Source organism: Mus musculus, chromosome 12 (assembly GCF_000001635.26).
Source record: "Mus musculus strain C57BL/6J chromosome 12, GRCm38.p6 C57BL/6J".
NCBI classification, from domain to species: Eukaryota; Metazoa; Chordata; class Mammalia; order Rodentia; family Muridae; genus Mus; species Mus musculus.
Window position 1 is genome coordinate 82,156,165 of NC_000078.6, and position 23,047 is coordinate 82,179,211.

The 23,047-nt window shown below is 46.1% G+C and overlaps 1 protein-coding gene across 18 annotated transcripts in view; it reads left to right on the top strand.

Annotated features, from left to right (window-relative positions):
* Nucleotides 1–13,212: 13,212 nt before the first annotated feature.
* Nucleotides 13,213–23,047, top strand: part of Sipa1l1 (signal-induced proliferation-associated 1 like 1) — a 282,410-nt gene continuing 272,575 nt past the window's right edge. For 4 of the 18 annotated variants that reach the window (XM_011244060.3, XM_011244067.3, XM_011244068.3 and 1 more), the window contains exons 1-2: nt 13,213–13,339; nt 13,852–13,912. The gene's annotated coding sequence lies outside the window, so the exon portion shown is untranslated. Of the gene's footprint in view, nt 13,340–13,851; nt 13,913–13,951; nt 14,262–23,047 lie in introns of those variants that run through there. The other 14 variants (NM_001167983.1, XM_030246652.1, XM_030246656.1 and 11 more) reach the window with 8 other exon arrangements.

Consider the following 23,047-nt stretch of genomic DNA (forward strand, 5'->3'; position numbering starts at 1 on the left):
GGTGCTGGTGTCTGTCTGACTGAAGCCTCCAGAGTCCTAGCAAGATGCTCGTGGAGCAGGAGGCCCTCCTGGCTAGGCTCCCTTGCGGGATCACAGGTTCTACTAGATGGTTGTTTTAAACCTATGAGATTTACAGTGATTTGTCACACGAGATAAACAGAACAAAATCCACGGGAGAGTAGTATCATGTACACGGCTCCCACTCTCTCCCCAGAGATTGGCTTGTATCCTAACAGCTATTCTCGCCTGAATAGGGCTCGATAGCGCACGTGTAAGCAAGGTTTATTTTTTATTTTAAAATTATGGCCAGCAGTAGCTAGGAATGCCGTGGCCCATCCTGTGTGTGCTCTCAGGCAGAGCAGACCAGAGGGCCAGAGCAACCTCAGGACATGAAGCTTGCAAAGAGAATTGTCTTTAGCATTCAGAACCTGTAGAAGATAAAACCCATATTTCTTTCTTTCTTTTTTTTTTAAATATTTGTTTATTTATTTATTATATGTAAGTACACTGTAGCTGTCTTCAGACACTCCAGAAGAGGGCGTCAGATCTCATTACAGATGGTTGTGAGCCACCATGTGGTTGCTGGGACTTGAACTCAGGACCTTAGCAAGAGCAGTCGATGCTTTTAACCGCTGAGCCATCTCTCCAGCCCCCCATAGTTCTTTCTTCTGATCAGTGGAGGGTTCTACCGGCAGCTAGAGGTGATAGAATGGGCTTAGATGGAAATGAGATATAAATCGAGTCACCCGTGGCTGTGACAGTTAGAACCATGAGATTGAATGAAAATTACACAAGATAGATACATTCTCCTTCTTTGTCACCTTCATGGTCGATCCATAAATGCAGCTGCAAAAGAAAAGAAAGACATATGGGGGAGATGAAGACAAAGGAATCTGATCAACAGGAAAGATGGCTGTGAAAAGTTAGCCGTTCATATGCATTAGAAATTTGGATTTAGGGACCTGGAAATCATGTTACTAGTGTTTTATGGATTTCCCCCAAATAACTAACGAGAAGAACTTAATAATAAACTAACGACAAAATAATGGGCTAGTGTGAAAATTCTTGGGCAAGATGGGAAGAAATCGCAGTACCCATCCTAACAAGTGATTTGACTTATTTTAAAGGTTTTCTTGTTGTAAAGTGGGATCTGTTTCTTCCATGAAATAACCTGAGTTTGCAGGAGGGACAGAAAAGTCGTGTAGAAAGGAGAGAAAGGATAAGCAGCCATTAAGTAATGCCATCTTTTGAGAAATTTAGAATAATCTTGCTCTTTCAATGCAACCTCTTTGTAAAAATTTAAGCAAGTCGCTCTTTTATTTCTGCTTCATATGCAGGGATGATTAAGTGTGTATAAATAGCTCCCACCTGTGAGATGGCTCAGCAGTTAACGGTGCTTGCCACTAAGCTAAAAAAATCTGGGTTTGAGCGTTGGAACCTGCATGACAAAATGAAAGAGCCGACTCCAGCAAGTGGTCCTTTGACCTCTCCACAAGTCATGGAACACCTGCCCTTACCACACCACGCACTCTTACACAATAATAATTAAATGAAAACCTCACACATACAGATAAATAAATGCAACTTTTAAATAAAAAAACAAACAATTGTGGCTACATCGTAAAAGGGGAATAAATGTACCGGCGAGCTATACAAACAGAAATACTGTCTAAGAATTCAACATCTGGCCTGATTCCGTTGCTTCCGAGACTGGAAATAGTCCCACCCAAAGACTTCAGATGTGCATATAAGAGACTTCTCTTACTGCTGTGACAAAAAACAGCTTGTGACAGAACACCGCACAAAATCAGCTTGGTGGAGGCAGGGTCTACCCTCACAGTTTGTGGATACAGTCGGTCACAGCAGGGCAAGGGCTTGAGGCGGGAGTGTGGGCGTCTGGTCACGTGGCATCCACAATCAGGAAGCAAGGAGAGATGAAAGCTGGAGCTCAGCGGGTTTCTGCCTATTTCTCTTTTCGTTCAGGCTAAGCCCCCAGCCTATGGTCTCCTACCCCCTAGTGTTAGGATGGACCTTCTCACCTCAAATACTCCAAAGTAGAAACTCCCCCAAAGACATGCCCACAGATCTGTCTCCGCGGGGGTTTTAGATTCTGTCAGGTTGATGATCAGTATTAGCCCTCCTTAGAGCTTAGTGAGTCAGTCAGGCAGTCCAGAGGAATATGTTTCGTAGAGAGCCCTGAACCGTCAACCCACCATTGCTACCACTTCTTGGGCTCCATCCGTTGCGCCATAAGAAGCACTGATTCCATTAATCATTATTGGTCATTTTTCCTTAGTATTGAAGATACTATTTCTCTCTTCCTAACTATATGACAGTCTCAGGAGCAGAAACTTCGTCGTATGTAATTCCTCCACACTGCATCTTTATTATGTTTCTCCCTTCTTCTATCTTGGGAACTATCACCCTGCCATCTCCCCACACTTTTGTCCAGGCTCCTCTGTGCCACTTTCTAGAACTTGCCCCCAGACTTCCGGTTGCAGCTGACGGAGGTGGGCGGGCCCCTCTCTTACAGCTGGTACGGTAGGACGCTTTTCCTTCAGAGATTTTGCGGACGTGGGAGATGTTGTTTGGAATGGGTTCACGAGGTATTCTCCCACGTGGACCAGAAAGATGGAGGAGACTGTTCTAGCGAAAGAGGGAAGAGCAAGATGAAGACAGCTACAGAGAGTCCTGAGAGTAGCGGAGGTGTGTTCGTGGGGCTCGCTCCCCACCGAGGCTATTTTGGAAATCATTTTTGTTCTTTGCTTTTTATAATAAAGTTCATGTTTTGTGTAAAGGTAGTTCTGGTGGCCCCACAGATTCTGAAAAACAAAACGAAAACCAAAAAAATCCGAAGAGGCAAAGGGGGTTGTGGATGGTTTCTAGGCCAGCAGTCCAATTCACAGGGCCTAACAAAACGCATACTATTTCGCTTAGGGTTTTTGTTTTTGTTTTTGTTTTTTTACCTCAAAGTCAAGTGTGGTAACACACACCTTTAATTACAGCACTTGAAAGGTAGAATCGGGTGGATCTCTATGAATTGGAAGCCAGACTGTTCTTCACAGTGAGTTCCAGGCTAGCTAGAGCCACAAAGTATGACCTTATAACATAAAAACTTGATCACCACCACCATCATCATCTTAAATAAAACAAATTTGCAGAGGTTAAAAAAACTTTCCCCAAAGCTGGACAGCTACTAAGTCTAGAGGTAGAGGCGGGACTTGTGACCAGGTTAGAATGAATCCAATATGGTGGCCTGTATATTCTTTGGTGGGACACTGGTCTCTTTATTCTTGCTCCTGTACTGAAGAGCCAGGCTATGGGGATTTGAATGAGTTCTGTTAGCCAGTCAAGCATCATGGAGTTGGTCTTAGCTTATTGGTGGGATTGTGTTTTGTGCTGCCCTCTAGAGACAGTATGGAACAAGTAAAGTATAACTGCCCATCAGGTCTACCAGGAAGCTGGATATAGTTCTAAGAGGGAGCCACTGGATGCATTGGTCTTCAGGGTTCCCCATCACAAAAACTAGTGTGGGCTGGCCAAATCGGTGCAATGACTAAGATCCACTTGAGCCATCATGGCTGCCAGAAAAGCATCGAGGATGTACACCACACCTACTCAAGGTCTTCATACCTGGTCATCCTGCCAACATGAGCTGTGGTCATGCTTGATAGCCAAGGTTGGGGGTTTAAGAGACAATGATGGAAGACAGGAGTGATAAAGGGAAGAGAGAAATCATATTAAGAAAGTGGAAACTGGGCTTGGGGAGGTAGCTCAGTGGGTAGGGTGCTTAGGGCTTGAGTTTAAATCCCACATATAAAAATCTAGGAATGGCTGGTTCACTGAAAGACCCTACCAGGAGGCAATAAGGCAGAAAGCAATAAAGGAAGACACCCTCTTGTGGCCTTTGCATATGCATGCATAGGCACACATAATTGAATACAGTGTAATACTCGCCTGAGTATGCACACATGTGTACACACACACACACACACACACACACACACACACGAAAGGAGAGACCTTCAGAAACTCTGATCAAAAGTCCAAATGTCAGATTCTCAGATTTTTGACCAGGAACAAATAGATTGCAACTCCCCCCCCCCCCCCCACCAAGGTAATTTATCAGCATTTTGTCTAAATGGGTGCAGTCTTGATTTTCTAAAAAAGAAAAACAGAAAACAAAACAAAACAAACCAAAAAAAACAAAAAAACAAAAAACCCCAAACTATCCCATCTGAAATTACTCAGATAGTTGGCTAAAGAGAGAACCAGAACTACAGAACTACAGTTCAGAAATGAAGTCTTCCTTGAGGTTTTGAGATTTTCCTGTAAGTTCACACTGCATACCCACCTCCACAGTGTGTGTGTGTTACAGGGCACACACGCACAAACAAATAGTATGGAATTGTATGTTGTGAATGTAGGTACACAACACACTGGTAGACCATATATTTAACATGTACAAGACCCTGGGGATCAATCCTCAGCATGGAGGGAAAATTACATGTAGTGGCCTTGGCTCTTTCTCACACCCAGCGGATCATGATCAACTCCCAAGTAAAATAAGCAAGTAAATGAAATGAGACTTTATTTGTGGACAGTGACTTTGTGATGTGCTGGAGAAGCGGGTGCCAAGCTGTTGTGCAGTCCTAAATATAGCCGAACCATTGGCCCGTGCAGTCTTCCCTCTTTTCCCTTAAAAACTCCTTGCTGTAAGAGCTCCCCAGTGAGCTCTCAGACAGAAATACTCACCAGTTCCTGCACTCGGAAAGACACAGCCTCTCGAAGTGCTCTCCTTGGATGCTACCGTGCAGGGGCAACTCCAGAGCTTCTGACTTCTTGTGAGTGTCGTCTCTATTGGCTGACAATGTTACAAGGCAGATGAGCCTTGGGAGGCCTCAGCTGACCACATCTGTGTCATGAGCAAGGCTCTTTTCATTTCTATGCATTTAGAAAAGACAAGGAACTAAAGAGGGAAGCCTTTCCCAACATCTTGTCTACCGTGAAATCAGACTCAGAGGGGATTGCCAACCTTGAAGAGAATAGTCAAATTATTTCAAACAGAGCAAAGCGCTCCCTGAAAGAAAGTACTATTGGAGAGATAAATAAAGGCACCGTTCAGAGAGATGCCTTCTTTTAAACATAACTGGAACAACATGCCCTGATGGCTACACAGAAATAAGTGGTGGAGGATTGGTGGGCCAGAAATTTCAGTCCTGCTGGGATTTTTATTGAATCCATATTTACAAGAAAATGATCTGAACACAATAATGTCATGAACAACTTGACAGGACAATGCTTTGTGAGAAGACCGCTATAGTACGAAAAGAAAGTTTGCGTGAGTGCTTTAAATGAAAACGTGAGCTCAGTGCAGTGTATGAGCAACAAACAGTGGTTGTTTTTTCATTTGCACACCGCCCTCTTCTGCACCATCTCCGCATCTGTAAATTCCTCACCTTTCAGAGTTCTCTGCATCCTGAATGTAAATTTGAGTACAAGTCCACCTTGCCACAGATCTTTCAGCAGCTCTTTAGTATATGGAAGAGAAAGCCCAAGGACCTTGCAATGTTGGCCCTTGGCATTTTGACGTCATTCTCTCAAGCTGACATTGGTGCCTAAGACCTGGGATGCTTCCCAGACCCTGCTCCTCTATCTCCGTGGCACTAAAAGCTCCTGGAGACTTCCTAAGAGGAGGTAAAGGCAGATAGACTGCCACTCCACTAGGATGACAGCTCTCTTCCTGCTTTGCTGTTGAACATCATTCATTCATTCATTCATTCGTCCGTTCATTCATTCATTCAAAAGGCATTTCTTTGGTGTCTTCCTTGTGCAGAAACTGCTAGACCGTAGGGATCAGGTGACATAAGTCTATTACCTAACATTTCTTCTGGCGGTCAGAAATCCCATGTGTGTATAGAGTGTAGAGAGGCTTGCGGGTTGCATTCCTGCTGAAGACACCTCAGGAGAGTCTGATTTGCCCACGTTTTCATTCCCTGGGGGTGGTCCATATTTGTTGGTTCATGATCTTCTTCCTCCATGGTCAGCGATAGCTCTGAAAGCATCTTCATCTGTCTCCATGGCTTTGTCTCTTTCTTTTGATTCTGATTGTCTGTCCACTGCCTGTGAGAACCTTGTGACCTCATTGGCTCCCTTGAGTAGTTCAGAGTTAGACCCTTTCTACTTCAAGATCATTACTGTGAGCACACCTTCACAGTCAGTCCCCTTTGCCACGGAGGGGAAGATGACATCGATTCTGAGGATCTTGGGAGCAGCTGACTTTGTTTACTACCCTCTGTTAACTCTTCTCTGTTGTTAAATCAGAGGAGCTGGGAGCCATGGCACATGCATACAGTCCCCGGTACTTAAGATTCTGACTCTGGAAGATCCCTTGGCCAAAGGAAGTTGAGGCCAGTAAAGGCAATATAGTGAGACCTGAAATCAAACAAAGAACCACCTGCAAACCAACCAAACAAGAGAAAACAGAAGCATCTAGAATTCTAATTCTATTTCAAGGTGTTGGAATCCTGCAGTGACTATGGATGTGCCGACAGGGGCTCCAAACTGTAGGTAGGAGACAAATGATAAGCTGACCAACAGTTAAATAACAGAAAGCAACAGGAAGTTAAGGAAAAGGGAAGCTGGCGGGAGCCTGGAAGTGGGAGGTTGAGACGACTGCTGTTATGTCCTGGTGGTCACAGCAATCATTATAGAGAAGTGGCCAAGGTGGCTCTGGAATTCCAACAAGAAGGAGCGGAACACAAAGAAACAGGAGGGGAAGGCTCAGAAGTCAGCCAGGATGATGAGACCACTTAACATGCAGAGATTTTAAAAATTGTGCTGCTAGCGAGGAACCCACCTCCTGTACCTTGGGAACACTGTCCCACATGGCCAGCTACACTTCAGCCCAGTTTAGTGATCACTATCCTCAGCCTGAAAAAGTTACAGCGTGTGGAGATGGTTGTGACTCAGTGGGACCTGGGGCAATGGGGGAAAGTACATTGCTAAGATACCACCTGATCCAGAGAAGGGGCTTGTGGGGAGAGAGGTTTGGCTTGCCTTTGCCTCTGTCCAAACTTGTTTTTTCTTCCCGGGGTTGAACCCAGCTGGAATCCCCTGGTTAAGGGAGGCTCAGAAATGTGGGGGTCAGATCTCCTGTGAGAGAGAGCACCGGGGCTCCTGCGAGTGAACAGGCAGATGATCAACCTAGTCACCTTTGTACAGACTAAGGGAGCTCAGGGACTGAGCCAAACAGTGCTTGGGGAAAGAGTGCTCCTGGAAGAGGGCTTAGCAGATGTGAGGCCTGAGGCAGGAGAGTACCTGGTTAATGTATTTAAGGACAGGGGGGTTATCACTGCGGCTGCAAAGGAGGAGGTTGGAGAACAGAGTTCACCTTCTATGCTTGTTGGTTCTACATCCTCATAGATTCAAACAACCATGGATGAAAGATATACTTGCACACACACACACACACACCACACACACACACACACACACACACACACACACACACACACACACCACACACACACACACCACACACACACACACACCACACACACACACACACACACACACACACCACACACACACACACCACACACACACACACACACACACACACACACCACACACACACACACACACACACACCACACACACACCACACACACACACACACACACCACACACACACACACACACACACACCACACACACACACACACCACACACACACACATACACACCACACACACACATACATACACCACACACACACACACACACCACACACACACACACACACACACACACACACCACACACACACACACACACCACACACACACACACACACACACACACACACCACACACACACACACACACCACACACACACACACACACACACACCACACACACACACACACACACCACACACACACACACACACACACCACACACACACACACGACACACACACACACACACACACACACACACACACACACACCTAACTAGTGCTTGGGGAACTGAGGAAAGAAGGGGACTGTGATCAGGATGTAAAGTGAAAAAATAATTAATTGAAAAGAAATTAAAATGAGAAAAAACTAACCAGTGTCTTAGCCATATACAGACTTTGGTGTGTGAGGGGAGTCACTATTTCCTGAACAATTCTGTATGACACTGTTATGTATTGTAGGTAATATGAAGAGGATAATAATAATTTAACGTATTCTGGAGGATATGTGCAGGTTATATGCAAATTCCATGCCATGTTTACTACAGGACTAAGAGTTTGTGTGTTTGTGACAGGGGAATAAGGGTGGTGGGTAGGTAGGTCCTGGCCACAGGCCCTCTGGTGTACTGAATGGCAACTCAATATAATTTTTTAGATTGAAACGGGAACTTGTGTTTTAATATTATTATTTTCTTCAAGTTTCATGAGAATCTCTGGGAAGTCTCTGAGCAGCAAGGTGAGATGATCTGACTTATGTAAGCTCCACACGCTACATCAAACATGCAGATTAGATATTAGTGGCAGAGTGCAGAGTAGGTAGACTACATGGAGACTAAGAGGGGGCACCATTGTGACAATCGGGTGGGGAATGGCTTGAAGCAGAGAGGAAGAGTTACCACGGGTGGACACGTTCTGAAGGAAGGGCCAACAGTATGGATTCATGGTTTGGATGTGTGCTGTGAGAAAACAGAGAAGTTAAGAATGGCATTAAGAAGTTTCCTCTGGGTTTCTGGAACTCTGGGAGGGCAGCATTCACTGAAGTGGAGGAGATCATAGCACACTGGTTTTGGGGTGGAGGATACCTTGAGCATTCTAGTTTTAGATGTGAGATGTTTGCATATTGGGGTGCTGAGTAAGGATATGGATGGACAGTCTGGAGTTTGTGGGATGTGATGACTGGCCTGGATGTGTAAAATGGGTAGCGGTCAGTTTGCCATAGTCACCAGACTGCTAAGGTCTTGAAAGTCATCACCAGCGTGGTAAGGTCACCATGAGGTGAGAGAGGATGGCATGAGGGGAAGACAGATGTCCATGGAGGTGTGAGACTAAAAGGCTGAATGGTAGGACTGACTCTTCATCAGAGGTAAGGAGCAGAAAGAGTTTCCAAAGGTGAGTCTGCTTGGCTTCGTCCCTGCTGCCAAGAGGTCCAGCCAGGTGAGGACACACAGAGTTTAGGATGAGATTTCATTGCTGTTTTTGAGGATACCAGTTCCCACGGAGTAGCCAGTGAGAGGCTGCTCCCAGTGGCTGCAGGAGAATGGAAGGGAAGGGAGGGAAGACAGCAGGGCCTCAACACGCTCTCCCCAAAGACTCTAGATTTGAAATGAAGCAAGGGCAGATGTGGAATGTAGAAAATGCCTTACTTTTACCATGGTACATGTCTTAGCTAGGGTTTCCATTGTTGTGAAGAGACACCATGACCAAGGCGACTCTTAGAAAGGACAACATTTAATTGGGGTTAGCTTACAGGTTCAGAGGTCCAGTCCTTCATCATCAAGGCAGGAAACATGGCAGCATCTGGGCAGGCACGGTGCAAGAGGGGGAGCTGAGAGTTCTGCATCTTGTTCTGAAGGCAAACAGGAAGACTGCTGTCTTCCAGGTAGCTAGGAGGGGGGCTCTCTCACTCTCACAGTCACATACTTCCTCTAACAAGGCCACACCTCTTAATAGTGTCACTCCCTGGGCCAAACATATTTGAACCATCACAGTGCATATTACAGAATGCCTATAAGTCCATGGAAGAAAAAGCTTCAGGAGCCGGGGAATGGCTCAGTGGGTGAGGTGCTCTCTGTAGTTCCGATCCCAAGAACCTATACGGTAGTGTTTATCTGCAATCCAGGTGCTCCTATGGGAGGCAGAGATGGGAGGATCCTGGAAGCTCCAGGGCAGGGCAGCCTGGAGGGTGTAGCTCAGCCATAAATGACAAAGAGAGAGACCTTGCTTTAAACCCGGTCAAAAGAAGGTGGGGACTGATCCCAAGTGTGTCCTCTGAACTCTATACACAGCGAATGAAAGCATCCCGTTCATACGCATGTGCAAAAGAGAGATGGTTCACTAGAGAGGGAAACTTCTCTGCTCTACGCCAGTAACGTACAGTTACAGAGTCGATGTCCCTCAGTTGGAGAGGATCAGGGTAGGACACAGAGCAGGAAGTTAATCTCAGCTAAGATCTGAGAGGTTGCTGTCAGTGGCAGAAAGCAAAGCAGAGAGCCTGTGTCCCGGCAGGGTAAATCAGATAGAGTGTGCAGGCACACGCAGACAGGCGGAGTGTCCAGGAAGGGGGTGTGTTCAGCTTCTTTTTTTCCTGTCCTCTTTGTTTCACAGATGAAAGGAGCAGGGGCGCTTTCAGTAACGCGCAGTGGTTTGGTGAAGGGGACCTCGTGACATTTGTCTTTATAGAGTGGAGAGGGAAGCATGGTGGCTCCTCTGTAATTTAACACAGGAAGCTAATTGATTATAAAGCAATTGCTGTTTCAGATGTATAACGAGTACTGTTCTGTAGCTGGGAGAATAAGGAATCCCACGTTAGGGCAGAGTTAAACTACATGGAGCTGAAGTAACAAACTCGTCACTTTTAACCAACACTGGATTTTGGAATCCGGCGTCCTTCATCAGGGCCTCATAAAAAGTGCTGAAAAAAGTTAATAGATTTGGCTAACACTTGGGTGGACCGTTTCAAAGAGCTCTTTGGGATTCGTAAAACAGGTGGCCTTCAGAATAGTGCAGTGTTGGTCAGCCATTGTTTAAGGGCCAAACTGTTACATTACTGAGTAAGAACTGATTTATAATATCCAGGGGTGTTAGGAAGGTCTGATCCGTAAATAGATGCATGGGCTGATGGTGACATGAGATGACTTGGTGGGTAAAGGGACCTGAGGATTGGAGTTCAGTTCCCAGAATCTACAGGATTGGAGGTGAGAACAGGTTGTGTGCTATATGCCTCTGACCTCCACATGTGCAACGTGGCATATAAATGTCCACACCCACATATGTGCAAATAAAGACATTTTTAAAAACATGGTTCAGTTCCTGATAAACTGTGAACACAATGCCATTCTATCTTCCTTCCTTTCTTTCTTCCTTCCTTCCTTCCTTCCTTTCTCTTTCTTTCTTTCTTTCTTTCTTTCTTTCTTTCTTTCTTTCTTTCTTTCTTCCTCTCTTTCTTTCTTTCTTTCTTTCTTTCTTTCTTTCTTTCTTTCTTTCTTTCTTTCTTTCTTTCTTTCTTTCCTTTCTTCCCAGTCGCCTTGGTGTAAGTACACATTAATTCGGTTTCTCTTTTACTTGAATTGACATGTTTATTTATACAACAAGGAATGTGCTCTAAGTTAGTATACAAACCAACTGCCAATAGCACATGCCTTTTAAAATTATTATTACAGGACAAGTATTTTTGTTGTCTGTGTTGTTGAGACAAAAGAAGCTTGGATATAAAATTATCAACCTGTAGCAAAATATAGTGAGAATGGCCTCCTACAAATGAAACGCTCATTTGCCTTTTTACTGTTCAGTGTAAAAGGAGAATATCTGTCATTTACTGGAAACTTTTATAGGTCTGAGTGCTACAGAATTGTAAAGCTGCAATAACTTAACATGTGGGCTACCCCTTGGTTTTTACAGTCTTAGTGTAAGAGACAGTAAATTTCTCAAGGAGCCTCAATTATTAGTGGCACAGAACCCAAGCCCCACTCTCTTGGCTCTAGCTACTATTTTTAATCACTGTGCCACTTAGGTTCCTAAAACAAAAATTTTCAGGCATTTAAGATGGCTCAGCAGGTAGAGGCACTTGTTTCGCAAGCCTTGTGACCGGAGGTTGATCTCCAAAGCCCACATGGAAGTGGGAGAATGGCTAACACAGGTGCTTTCTTTCCTCTACACTCTTGTCCAGTCAGGCACCTCCTTCTCCCGTCACACGCACGCATGCACGCACACAGACCATTGCCATAGGTATCCTAGAAGTCTTAACTGTTTAGTTTTCATGTAGTTAGCTCCTTTAGGTTTCTGTGTGTATGGGATTGAGTTATCAGTTTACCCTTATTGATGATTAGGGGTTAATTCTTTTTTTAAATAGTGAGTTCTGTTAATACACTGTGAAATTTATACTTATTCATCTTTGTTGACATCCAAACTTCATGCTTCTATCAACACCAGCATATTACTTAGTAAAACAAAATCACCACAGAAAAGTTTCTCCCATTTAGAAAGGAGATTTCAAACAATAGCCTTTTGGACTTTTTATGGATATTTGGGCTTTGCATGCATGTCTGTGCCTGGTGTTCTTGGAGGGTGTCAGGTCTCCTGGAACTGGAATTATAGTTGTTGGCCCACCAAATGGATGCTGGAAATTGAACCTCAGTCATCTGGAAGAGCAGCTAGTGCTCTTAATTCCTGAGCCATCTCTCCAGTTCCTCAATAGTGTTTTGTAATTAGGTATAAAGGTATAGTCTGAGGATTCATAATTTAAGTTTTGTTTCCTGTTCTATGGTGAATCTGGTTTTTGCAAAGAGAAAAGGAACATTGTAACCACGGGGGTGGGGGTGGGGGTGGAGAGAGGCTGAAACAGTAAACCAGAGCAGAGTTTCACAGAGTAAAATACTTGAGTAGTGCAGAAACTGACATAAATTCCAGGTACTCTTTGGGTTTAGGCAAAGTAAAGGAACTGCGGACACAAAGACGACTATTACCTTCATTTTCAATAACAGACTTACAATACCTAGTAGGTACAAAGCCTGCGGAGGCGCTGAGAATACCAACATGAGTGAGCTACATGCTCAAGGAGCCATCTCGTGGGGGCGTTAGGATGGGGAAAAGAAAGCATCGTGCGGGGGCTGAAGATGAGATTACACAGGAGGGCTCAGAAACTGAGCACATGGTGGACATTTACAAGTAGAGAGATGCGCTGGCTTCTAAAGCCCCAGAGCCTCTCTGGCCAAATGCGCCCACCTCGGAGAGAAGCAGGTCTACGGAAGCCCTACGTTCTCCTCCCCAGCCTCCCCTTCCCCACCGCTAGGCTTGGGGCAGCGGAGGAGGCAGGTGAAAACTGCTCCCGGCTGTCGAGTCGTCATGGCAACCAGAAGTTCCTCGGTCCTCACTCTCCAGCTTCCACTTCCCCCGGCCCGAGTTGGGCTCTAATCTCGCGAGACTTGCCTGCGCGCAGAACCCCGCCGCGGTGATCTCACCCGAGACTGAAGGAGGGAGGAGAGGAGGGAGGGAGGAGAGGAGGGAGGGAAGGGATGGGGCGGGGAGAAGGGCCAGTGCAGCGCCGCCACCGCCGGCAACTTTGTGAGCGAGTTCAGTACGTGCGTGAGCGAGTGAGCGGAAAGTCAGTGCGGCGCCGTGTCCCGGGGGGGAAGGGTCGGGGAGGGAGGGAGGGTGGGCCTGGGAGACCGCCCGCAGCGTGCCTCTCGCCGCCACCGGGGCTCCCTTTCCGCGTCCCCCAGCCCCGGTGGGCAGTTACCTGTCCCCTCCCCCGCGGCCACGCAACTCCCCCCTCCTCCCACGGCGCCCAGCGCGGTGCTCCGCAGCCGGGACTCATCCCCCGGGCGCCGCGCGCTCGTCCCCGGGAGCCGGCGGGCGGGATGGGGGGCTCGGGGGCGCGAGCCGGACTCCGGGCTCCTGCACAATAGTTGATGCCCGGGGACCAGTCGCTTCGGCCTCCGCGGCGCAACGGAGCGCGGCAGCTGCGGGGACCCTCTCGGAGCGAGGCTGGTGGCGAGCCGCGCTGATCCCGCCCCGGCGGCCCCTAACGCCGGGCGCTCGGAGCCTCGGATCTCCGCAGAGGAGGCGGCGAGCGAGCGCGCCCCGACCGTCTGCACGCTTTCTCTTTCTCCCCAGGGAGAGCGCGCGGACGACGCGCCCGGGACGCGCGGCTGCACCGGGAAGCCCAGGCCAAGCGGTAAGTGGCCCGGGAGGGCAGGGCTGGGAGGGGGGCGGGGCGGCACTGCTGACAGTCCCCCCCCATCACCCCCAATGGGCTTGGGGATTCGCGGACCGGAGCTGGACGGTTACAGCCGCTGAAAGTTTGATTTCCGATTTGGTGGCGTGCTGGGGGATCGCGGTCCCGGCGGGGGCGAGTCTGCGCTTCACCGTGCACGGCGCGCGCGCACGTTCTCACCTCAGGATCCGGATCGGCTCCCCTAGAGGCCCGGAGCCCCGCATCCCTGCCTGGTGGCCGTGTTCACCCTGCGGCTCCGGGCTCCTCGGAGAGATCCTTCCCCACCCGACACTCGGTGAGCTCTTTGCAGGTGTGCTGCAGGGGGCCAAGGTCCAGGGGGTTAATGGTGGGGAAAGGAAAGATTTGGCTGCGGGCTCGGGGGTGTTAATTTCTCTCCTGGGGAGATACTGGGGACTGAGATCCGGGGATGCTCCAACCTGCGATCCTTGGAGGAAGGAAACCGTCATAGGGTTGGAGAGGCGTGAGGATTTCCTTTAAAGAACTTTTTCTCCCCTTGCCCTTTCCAACTTCGCTCCTGACCTTAAAGGCAACTTGCCAGGTTCATAAATCGCTCCATGGCATTTCAACGTGGGCAAGCAATCGCGTTGGGCAGATTGAAATTTCATCGGGGCTCACCGAGTCCAAAACCAGAGAGGCACGGGAAATAGCTAGCTTTCAAGGGAGGCGTTGTGCTAGATTGTTGGCATTCCTCTTGGAAGGGGAAGCGTTTGGGGACTGGTAACTCGGAGACTGCCTTGGAGCTTTATGGATTTAATTATTATTATTTTTTTCCTGACGACTAGTTGAGAGGGCAACCTTTACTGAAATTCATACTACCTTGTACACGATTATGTTTCTAAACGCGAGCCAGTGATGCGATGCAAATTTCAGAGGGAGGTGTCGACTTTCATCAGGTTCCAGGTCTATCTGGATGAACTGGGGTTGGCGTTTCCTCTATAAATCGAGCCTTTCATGTTGAAACTCTGACTCAGAGTCTTAAAGCCATTTTTTTTTTTTTATACTGCTACTCTGTGGGAGTTAAGTGTCAACTTTCTCCTGCTTTCTCGAATGGAGTATCTCCCAGTGCAAAGGTTCTCTGGCTGATTCTTTTGGACGGCCACAACATTAAATGAAGCCCTACCAAATTGCTCTAGCATCGTCGTTTAGGCACGGGAATGATTTTCTGTATCTTGGTTTAACGACTTTCTCCCTTGTCCTTTCTCAAACGCTGCAATTAAACTGCCTTTACCAGGATGGAAAAAAAGCTGATAGGATTATGCAGAGCAGTTAAAAGGTTTAAGCAAAGCAGTTTATGGCCACTGATGTGTCCACCTATGCGGTGACAACCCAGTTATTAACTAGAATATTATTACGGAGGTATTTTCCCATGAAATACGTTATTGGTACAAAGGCATTAACAACAGTGATCTAAAATAACCTGGGTGATGGCTGGAACAGAGATGGTTGGGGCAAATCCCACATTTGGGGTGGCGACGTGCTTCAGTGTCACAGAAGATATTGTACTTTTCCTCACTCTTAAAGGATTCTTGAAATCGACTATCATTAATTAGATTTTTCCAGTTGACCGAGAGAAGGAACGGGTTTAGCAAGTGGCTGGAGACAGACAGTAGGTGTAGCTGTTAGCCTCTCTGCAGTTCCCGTCGTCACAGTCCTGGCGCCCCGGACTTGCTAGATTTGACTGTCAGGCAGTTAGTAAGTCCTCAGCACGCCACTAAAATGACATTCTGAGGTTAACTCTTCTTTTGACTCAGTTTTTCAGTGGTATTTCCTTTTATATTTATTTCATATTTGCTTTGAATGAAGTTTGTAGTATTGGTGTAGTCTCATTTGAAGAAAAATTTAAAGCAACTTTTTGAAGGGCTTCCTAACAATGTATGAATGTACTGTAGTTTGAGGATGGCTTGAGATTAGCAGTTATGCAGACTCTGAGGTCTTGGTTAACTGAGGTAAGGTATGCATATGTTGTAGTTTCAGTCGCAGTGTAAATTTTTAGTCAGTGACTTTTCAAATGCTCTCTTAGGGCACAGAGAGCAGTGTTGAGTGGACCCCAACTCAGAGCAGCTTCTTGGCTGGCTGACTTAGTGGAAGATTTCTGTGGTAACGAGAAGGCTTGCTGGCTCTTGCCTGGCTGTATTTTTTTTTTTTTTTAAACCAAAGGTCTAGTCATTGCACAAATGGTATGACTATTAATGAAGCTTTTCAGGTTACTTTTTAGATTTGAACCTTTTGCTTCACTGGCCAGATTAGAATGGTACCCGGCCCCCTTCTTTAACTCTGATGGAGCAAGCCTCTTTGTTCTGTGATGTGAAACACACATCACAGAAGCTGAATCTCAAAATTGGAAAAATGAAATTTCCCTGTATTTGTAACCTTTTGAGCCTTGAGAGGCAAGCAGTGTCTACAGAGTACCACCAGCAGAGGTGTTTCTCTTGGCTTCTGGGACTCCAGTGGTTAGAAGAATCATTCTTGGGCATAGGGGGCTGGACTGGTGGTCCAGGGACCATGGGATCACACCCACATCTGAGGGTGAGAAGTTACTCCATGTCCACGGTTTTGCATATGAGGCAGTTTTGATTTTCCAACTTCCTTAGAGGATTCAGGTGACCTGTCTTCAGAGGTGTGGATTTCAGATACCGACCTGCCTTGCCGCTTTCTGCCAGGGTGACCTTAAAACTAGCTGTACCCTTTCACTGTCTTGACTGTGAGGCCTGAGCCAGCTTTGCTGCAGAAATCAACTAGAATTTATGTGTGTGTGAAAATACGTTGTAACTAAAGTCTCCTTTGTAGTTGCGGTTTCTTACCCTTCCACTGGAGGCTGAAACTAGAAGGGAGTTTGAGCTCAGTTCCTTTGGCCCAGCTTTCCCCAGTTGGCAGGTGAGGCCCTCCAAACCCAATGGTATCTTATAAAGTTAGATGTGGCCAGCACTCAGGGTAGTCGGCCTTCCTGATCTGAACATACGTGTTCCTGGGTTTCACCTTTGGTTCTTTTCCTGCGAACATGTTGAAGTTTTCTCATACTTAAGTATTCAGTGATTATTAAATAAAATAAGGGCAGGAATGATAGCTTCGTTAAGGTTGAAAAGGTATGGAAGTAGCATCAATGTCGTGTAGTACATAGCTAAGCTATGGAAAAAGGAATCCTAGATTAAAATTGTTGTTGTTAATATTATTTTAAATATAGCTTTATCACCCCAGTGTCCTGATACTCTCTCCCTTAAGTTTATTTGCAGAAGAAAGGAATGGGGCCCATGAGAGGGTGGGAACAATTCCCCTGGGTCCAGCTTCCTTAAACATAGGTGATTTGAGCAAGGGACAGAATGTCACAGGGTAGTCTAATTTGCAGCCAGGTCTGGAATGAAAATCTGAGTGTATCTTTTGAGGGGGAGAAAACTTCACCTTCTCATCTAATCTTCCATCCATCTTCTAAGGTGACCCAGCTGCAAGGAGATTTTCTTTTGGGACAGGGTTTTTCACCCATTGTGCCACCCTGGCTTGCCTGGAACTCACCATGTAGATCAGGCTGTCCTTGAACTCACAGGTCTGTCTTCCTCTTCTTCCTGAGTACGGGAATGAATGTGTGTGTGTTTCATAAAAAGAACTAGAGTGAGACCCCAGGTTGGCATGGAGGGGCATTAGGGTCCTGGTGGTGCACCATAAGGAAGGTGACAAGTTGTTTCTGCAGGTCTGAGATAAGAGCTTCCAGCTGATGGGTTCTAATTGGTTACTTACCATGCTGCAATTCTCTCTCATTAGATTTGTAGTATGCCTAACTTGAAGTTGTGGGAAACAGGTAATTACATAGTGTTTGATGAGACACTATGCTTCCTGAGGAATGCTGGCTTGGTGATAGAGACTTGCTGGCTTATAAACAAAGGGGTCACTCAGACTGCTGGGGCTGAAAGGGCATTGAGCGGTAGTTTCTTGAGGTTCCTTCTTACTTCCTTGAGCTGAGCCGTTTACCCAAGTGTGAACAGGTGCGGTTATTGATTGTTTTGTGGTTCATTCAGAGCCCTGCTTCCTTTTATAATGAGTTCTGATCTCAGAAGATAGCTATTGAGAAATTAAAAAGCAGAGGGCTTTGTGCCAATAGCTCATGTTCCTGCAGCCTGGGAGTCTACTATCATTGGGTTCTTTATTTCTTCTTAGGCCTTCACCTCCTACCTCCTCATTCAGGACAGGAGGCCCAGGGTCTCACTCTTGCTAGGCAGTGCTCTACCACTGCCTTATACCCTCAGCTCTGACTAGTATCTTTTACCTAAGCCTTCTATATTACCTTCCTGTGATAATGTTATCATATAATAAATGTAGATTTCAGCTTGGCATGCTGTAAGCCCCTTGCATTTCTTTTCATGCACTCAGAAGCAGTTTGCACTGAGCTGTCTTCAGGGAAGAGTCCCTTTCTTAAGAGTGCCGGGAAAAGGATGCTCAAGATGTTTGCTGTCCTACTGCTGTCACCTGTGTGTCCCTAGGACTAAGTGGGAAGTCAGTGTTTTCTTAGCCTCACAAAGCAGAGTTGAGGGCTCAGTGGTGTAGAGGACTTGCGTAGCATTTGTGAGGCCCTGGGGTCAGTCCCCAGCATTCCTATCCTCTCTCCCCCTGAAAAACAGCCTACTGTGACTGACTCCCAAACTGTATCCTGCTGTACTCCTTGTCACCCAAAGACTGAGGGAAACACCAGTCTGCTCTTGAAATGCAGCTCTGTTTGGGGCTGGTCATTTTCCCCTTCCCACGCTCCCCTGGAGACTTCAGAAGAGCTCACTAGTTAGCATACTGGGCTCTAACTTCTAAGTAGCCTGTGGTTGATGTGTGTGCATTTGTGTGTGGTGATGGGGGTGGGGGTGTGACCCCTAGCTCAGTTGTGTGGGAGAACTATACCTAGGCTTGAATGGAGTTCCTAACCCTGACTCCAGATAGAGAAATTCCTACACTACTTCACAGTTTATTGTCATTTTTAAAATTAGGCCCTCAGTGCTGATGTGCGTCGGTAAAGGAAGGATGCCAACTGTATAAGGAAATGATGTTTCAGTGGGTGAGAGTCCTGGAGTACTAGCAGGGTCACAGAAAGGCTTGTTACAGTCTAATGCTTGCTCTGTTGGGATTGCTCTGGATCTGGCTTCAACGTACCGTATAGCCTGAAGCCCCTTGGGTAGGGTGTGTGCTGGGGAGAGAGGCCGTGAGGAGGCCTGGTTACTGCAGCCAGGCACCAGGGAAGCCTGGTGGGTGTCTTGGTAGGTGGTTATATCTTGCTTCTTTCCAGAGTGACTTTGTATGATCTTTGGATCTGTGTTAGTAGCTCTCTGTGGTCATTGAGATTTCACTTTGGATACGTGAAAGGGACAGAGCCCCCAGATCTTCAACACAGTTCTGTTTATTGAAGAAAGGTAGTTTAGAAGGAATCTAGAACTGGTTGCCTACAGGTAAAGGTCAGGCAATTTTGCAGTGTGGCTGGGACATGTCAATTCAGTTTGGTAATTGTATGATCCACTAAAAACATTGTACGAGAAACACAAGTGTATATAGTTTGGTGGTTTTAAGCCTACTTACCGTTTTGTGAAATAGAGCTCTAAGATTGAAAAACAAACAAAAAACCCAAAAACTTTTGTATCTGAAACTGTACATCATACAACTTTTACTTTCTTCTCCCTCCTATCCCAGCCCCTGGTGACTGCCAACTTTCTGTCTCTTTGATTTGGTTATCCCCAGACATCACACATAAGAGGAGTTAGGCAGTGTTTGCCCTTAAGTGACTGGCTTATCTCACTAGGCATGTCCTCAAGGAAGCCGGCGTGTAGTACATGGCCGTAGGATGGCTGTGTGGGTGGGATGTGTTTACCCCTTGCTGACTCTTAGTGGTTTTTGAGACAAGGCTTCTCTGTGTCACAGAACCTTGACTGACCTGGACTCACTCTGTAGACCAGGCTGGCCTCAAACTCTTAGAGATCTGTCTGCCTCTGCCTGAGTCTGGTTGGAAGCAGTGACACACAGCTGTCCTCAGAGCTTGCATGCAGTTCTTCTGCATGCTGACTTAGCAGTGACAGTGTTGGGCCATGTGTGGTGCTCGCTTTAGTTTTTTGAGGAGCTTTTCATACCATAACGTTTTCCATGGTAGTTGCACTTCAACTCTATAGTCTCAGCAGTAGGTCACCAAACTTGCAGTTTGTCCACATTCTCACCAATGCTTGCCACCACCCCCTTCTGTATTGTGGCTATGCAGGTACTTGAGGTGGAATCTCATTGTGTTGATGGCTCCTGGTGGGTAGTGCTGTTGCATGCCCTCTGATGGTTCTTGGTCATCATCTGTTCCAAGTACTCTGCCCATTTTTCTTTACTTTCTATTTTTCTTTTTTTTTAATTTTAAGAGTTAATTTGTATATTCTAGCTATCAGACCTTTATCAGATACGTAATTTACAAGTACTTCCTCTGTAGGTTCTTTTTTTCTCTTGGTTGTGTTCGAGGCAAGGAAGTTTTGAAAACATTTTATTCTTTGTATTTTATATGTATGAGTGTTTTGCTTTCAGTATTTGTGGACTGCATGCATGCCAAGTGCCCATAGAGGCTAAAGAGGGTGGTGGAGTCCCTGACGTTGGAGTTCTAGATGGTCGTGAGCCGCCATGTGAGTGCTGAGAACCGAACCTGGATCCTCTGGAGCCTCTGATCTGCTGAGCCATTACTCCAACTCCATGTTCAAACAGTTTAAGAGTTTTAGACTTTATCTAGACTCTTGACCCACTTTTGAGCTAATTTTTAATAACCTATAAGATAAGCTATATTCTTTTGCCTGTGGACCTCACACAGTTCCTAGCACCGACTGTTGAGAAGGCAACACTTTCCTTCCCCAGTGACTGGTGCTCAAGCTCCTTTGACTGTGTACTGGGTTCGTTTCCACAGAGGTGATTCCGTTCTGTTGGTGTTGGTTCCTTAGGGGGTACTTTTCATTTCACAGGGCTAGACATTGAGTGATAGGCACATGAAAAGCTAAAATAACGTTTCTGGGTTTTTTCTTTCTTTTGTTTGTTTTTTGAGGAGACCAGACACATTTGAAGAAGGCAGTAAAGTGATTTAAATGGCAAAATGTGTGTGAGGCCGTCTATCATTTGCAGGTAGTATGGTAAGGGTCATGTGTCCAGCATTTCCTGATTTGCAAAGAATGTGTACAGAGTCAGCATCTAGAGGAAGTTTCAGAAAGAACCTTGATGTAGTCCTGAAGATTGCATTAATTCAGTGGGTATGCTGTGTGTGTTCAGGCACGATACTGAGTAGAGGCCAGAGGTCAGCGTTGGTAAAGGGCAGACGTTAGCATTGGGTGTTGTGCTTTGGGTATCAGTTCTTTTTGTTTCTATTTTATTTCTTTGTTTGTTGTTTATTTATATTTTTGAGACAGGTCTCTCATTAGCCTGGAACTCCTGGACGAGGTGAGGCTGGCTGGCTGGCAAGGCCTAGGCTTCTCCCTGTCTCTACCTCCCATCACACTAGGGTCTCATGTGGGTCCTGCTGCTTTATATGCGTCTTTAATGAAGTCTCTAGAAACAATTTGAAATTTTTTTTTGAAGATTTATTTTGTATGTATGGCTGTATGCATTTATGTGTACCAAATGCTTGCCTGGTGCCCACTGAGGCTAGAAGAGGCATTGGATCCCCTGAGACTGGACTTACAGTCCACCTGTGAGCTGCTGTGTGAATGTCAGGAACCCAGGTCCTCTAGAAGAACAGTTAGTTAGTGCTCCTACCACTGAGCCATCTCTCCAAGCCTGGGTTTATTCACTAGTGAAAGCTACCTGTTTTACTTCTGATACAAAACAGTTATAGCTGTTTATTATGAAAATAGTCCTTATTAAATGTTCTTTATGCAGAGGAGAAAAGAAACAGTTTTTGTTTCTTGGTTTCCAAGGAGATACATTTTGGCAAAATTTATTTCATCAAGTGCTTTTCTAATTAAGAAAACTAAGGAAACTGCCTGTAATATATCTTGGCTGCAGTTTTCCTAAGACCCAGGGAATTATCCAGTCTTGGTTTCTCCCACTCCCACATCCAGTTTATTTCAAGGGAACTGAGCAACCTCCCTGGTCCTGGATAACCCTGGGTCTCGCTGTCAGCTGTTGGAAGAGCCATAACCTTCTAGACCTTAGTTATTAGCCTTTCATTTGTTCATGTAACAAGTCTGCTGCTCATTGTTGAATATCTATACACCAAGCATCCTTTCCTTTGAAAAAGAGGTGGGGTTGAGCTGAGTGAAGTTTCCTTTAGAGCCTATTGTTAATATTGCTGGAGTTAATTGTTGTATCCAGTGAGATTTAAGGCTTTGAGTAGTTGATGCTGGAAACATTTTTGAAAGCTCTGGAGAAAGAGATTTAGAGTTTTTGTTGCTGCTGCTGGTGGTTTGTTTTTGTTTTTGTTTTTTCTTTTCTCTTAAGACACTTTAGCAAGAAAACTCTGCAATGGTTAATGCTTAAACATTAGTTTTATGCTGATCCAAAAACAATTCCTACTTAGACTTGGCTCTGGAAGGTTTTTCTCTTTCCAGGTCCTTTTGGTGCCTGGTGTTTTCGAGTCCAGTCTTTCTCCTGTTAGTAGTATCATCCAAGAGACCCATTCTTACACCATATGGGTGGTGGGCTCTAACGTGAGAACCTGACTCCTAGGTGCTCTGGTCTGAGTCTTGGAGAGCCCAGCTTGCTTGTGCATGGAGCTCTTGAAAGGTGCTTACCAAATGCAGCCACACTGGAGGTCTGAGTGCCGGGCTTTGCCAATCAGCCTGGCATTTGCCTGTGCTGCCAGCTGGTCCACGTTCAGAGTTTTTGTGTCTTTGTAAAGTTAGCATTTCCAGTTTAACTTGCTGAAACTCTAATGTAGTATTGATTATACATTAAAAGATTCAGTTATGCTAAGCAAAATATAAGGTTTTTTCCCCAAAGGGAGGGCTGTCCATTGGCTGCTGTAAATTTGGCCTCATAGTTGCCAAAGAACACTGGAAGATGTTCATTGGCTCTGCTACATGCTACACGTGATTCTGGCCGTTGTTCTTTCATTTACCTGTGAACCATACTCACCGAGTGCCCTGTAGATGGAAGACACTC